Genomic DNA, 3907 nt, shown 5'->3' on the forward strand with positions numbered 1-3907 from the left:
CTATCATCTATTGAAAAAACAAAATGAAGGTATTTGATACTATTTGTCCATGTAGTCAATAACCATTATTAAACTGTCTATTATCATGTTGTGTGTGTGTGTGGGTGTACATACTTAAAATTACTTCTTAACTATATTCATGAAATTATGAATTTGATTTGTAATTTTAATTTACTAAATATGTATAACTGTTTTACAACTCAATATTTTTACATAGAAATGAGACAAATGAAAGAAAAGGATATTGAAGATTAACATCACAACTAAGAGATAGAGACAAAGAAAATGAGACATTAAACAGAACTTGAAAGGTAATTGATATTAATAAAATAAATTAATAATTAAGTGGAAGATTAAAGGAAACACTAAAAAGAAAGAGACTAAATCTATTAGAGTAATTGGAGCTAACATTATGTTACTCATTAATTACACAATAGTATGAAAGACTAGTGGACAGTATGAGACTATATACTTTAACACTTAATTTTTTGGGTTTATGAGGTAGAGATCATTATAAATATCTAATATAGGACTGTCTCACTAAGTACTGCTTTCATACAATAGACATTAGTCTGATGTAGTCTGTAATAGAAAGGATCGTGTATATTTTATAACTTGTTTCTGACATCCAAACAATTAAAAATCATTTTAAATCAAGGAAGATTTAATTAATACATGTAAACATTGACATACTCTGTATTATTTATTTGTTATTATATTGTGATTTATTTTTAGTTATTGAGAAAGAGTGTATTGAGAAACAAAGAGAAATAGAGAAACAACAGAAGACTGACAATAACATTGACATTACAGATTGAGGAATTAAACAGAGTTTAAAAGGTAACTATTATAATATGTACATGTAGATATTATAATATTGAGTGAGGTGAATCTAAACAAGTTAGAATGTGGTCAATTATATAATCTTATTGTACTGTGGTTTAGCTATAATTGTAGTACTAAGATTCATAGACAGCTGTTTTGCTAAAGTGGAAATAAATGACAGAAGTATTAACTTTGTAAGGATGTCTTGTATAGAATTGTCAACTTGACCTCTAACTGTTGATGTAATGGTTTAAATACTTTAAATACTTTAAATTGATCAATAAACTTAATTATAATCTACAATGTAGTTAGATTTGGGATATAAAATATAATGACAGTCCTCAAATACATTGTCACTATTGACTATCACTTGTCATTGTATATTACTTGATGTAGTATTTACCTCAAGACTCATAAACCACTAACTGATCAAGGACTTGAGGAGACCCAAACAAAGTCTAGTCAAGAAGATAAGTCCATACCATCTATCATTGAAACTACAGGTAATAATGTAAATTAGAGATTATATAATTATGGTCTTTACTATCAGATTTAAAAAGAGAGTTCAGCTGATGAGTCAGATGATGATATCAAAGAGTCAGATGATGAACAGTCAGATATAGAAGGTATGTCATATTTACAAACATAATTCTCAGTATCTGTAATAACAAGACTACATGTGACATTATTGGTAAAGTTCCTTATATGATCAATATCATGACTATTGTCTTTGGGATACTTTGTAGATGCCCTATATAGTATGGTGAGGTAGCCCCTTTGATTAGAGAGGAATGATGTGGTAGCACACACTTATTACAGTTGATGAAACTAAATTAATTTTATTTAAATTGTGATTATTAATATTATATGTTAATATCATAGAGCAACATAATTCCTTTCTCTTGAGTTGAGACTACAATATAATGTTTTTTTATTGAGTTAAATCAACATGACTAAATGAAAGATATTAATACAATAAAATAAGAAAGGACAAAGAAGTCAATATTTCATAATGAAACATCTAATGATGTTTGTTTGTAGATCCTGCACTTTTAGATCAAAGCAGTTTTTCACCCACACCCATATAATAACAATGTGGTTTGTCAGGTACAAGTTCAATAGACTGTGGTTGTATCAGAATGTTAGTGAAAAAGAATAGACTACCAAACCCTTCCTCTCTAAGCAAAGGGGCTGGCCATACCAGGTCTATCTGTGTTAACTACAATAAATTTACAAATTAAAATGATGTAATATATTAACATGACTTACTGTAGCTAGACCAACTAAAAGTAAATCAGTAATTTAAAAGAACATCTCAGTAAATTAATATAATAAGTCCCGCCCCTGTAGCTCGTCGCTATAGTAACTATAGTCAATAAACAGTAATGGCTTCCTTTCTTCTTCATGTATTGTCTGTGTAGTGTGTTATAGTATATATTACTATGTGTGTACTATACTATATACTAACTCTGTTTTATAACAGGAGACACTGGAAGTGTTCAGTGGTATGATGATGACAATATTGTTGAACTCATTAGTCCAAGTGTATTACAAAGTGAAGATGTTATAAGTAAATTAATAAAAGAACAACAAACGGAAAAGAATGGAGTATTTATCTCTCCTCATCATCTCCTGAAAGTACTGCAGTTATTATAAACAATCTTAATAAGTGTACAGTGGAGAGTCTTAATATATTGGACACTTCATTGGACAGTAAGTGTGTATCGATATTATCAGAGATACTAAAAACTAATAAACAATAAGGAACTAGAGTTGGTGTCCTCTTCACTTACTGGTGGTATCAAACAAGTCAGTGATAGTCTCTTTAATAATAAAACACTTGAACAGTTAGTGTTGTGGAATGTTACTGATATCACAGATGAAGATATAACTCACTTATCTACTATGTTATCAAGTAATACAACTTTAAAAGAACTACATCTCGTCAACTGTAACATCACTGATAATGGAGTCCGATATATCTGTGAAGGACTTACTAAAAACCAAACATTGACTACGTTGAACATCAGAGGTAATCATCAGATCACTTCAGTTAGTACCAGTACATAGCAGATCTAATACAAAAAACTATATCATTGACAACACTATATCTCAACAATACTTCACTAAACAATGATGATATCAAGACAATATGTACATCACTTAATAAAAATACTACAATAAGGGAACTAGTCTTATGAAGACAACATAAAGAGTATTGTAAAAAGTTAGACAGTTATCAAGTTATTAAAGACAGACTTGTGTTCGTGTAATAGTAAGTAGTTTGTTGTTTATTCTTAATTTGTCTTCTCGCTCACTTTTATTTTCTCTTTATATTACTCTTCACTTTCTTTTTATCTCTTTTTATTAACAATTTATTTCTCTACACAAAACTAGTAGACAATAAAAATAGAGCAGTTTTGCTTGACACTTACTTCTCTAACGTCGTACTCTCCAACAGCTGGTCACTTGGCGCCTGTAATTATTATTTGGGGCGGAGTATTATTTTTAACTCCTTTGTACTGCTCTGTTGATTCCTGAACAGAGTACATGAAGACGTCATGCAGTAAGGAACATACTTGTATCTCATGTTTTGACAAACTAAAGAAGTCATCATGGTCTATCTTATATTCAGAAGAGATTGAAGACTACAATTTAACTATAATAATGAGATCAGTTCAGTTGAATAATGAAAAATTGTCAACTGTTCAAGTCCAACAATACATATTTCTGAAGTAGAGACGTTTGCTCACTCCATAATAAATGATGAGATGATATTAATAGACAACTCAATTAGTCCTATACTCTACATTGATATATTAATAATGTAGTTATCTCTATATTAGTATAGAGTAAATGGAGAGGGGGGGGGGGGTTCTGGACACAATCCAAAATTTCAAAATGAAAGACATGACTAGTACTTAATATTAGTACCTATAATATAACAGCTCTATATAATTAATCTATTGTAGTAATCAATGTTAGTTCTACTTGTTACTACAGTTATTTGTAGAGAGGGTTTTGTTTCCCCTTTCAATGTTGGAATAGATTTTCTGATCTTAAACTTTCTCTGTTGCCCTTT

This window comes from Gigantopelta aegis, unplaced genomic scaffold (assembly GCF_016097555.1).
Source record: "Gigantopelta aegis isolate Gae_Host unplaced genomic scaffold, Gae_host_genome ctg3486_pilon_pilon, whole genome shotgun sequence".
Lineage (NCBI taxonomy): Eukaryota > Metazoa > Mollusca > Gastropoda > Neomphalida > Peltospiridae > Gigantopelta > Gigantopelta aegis.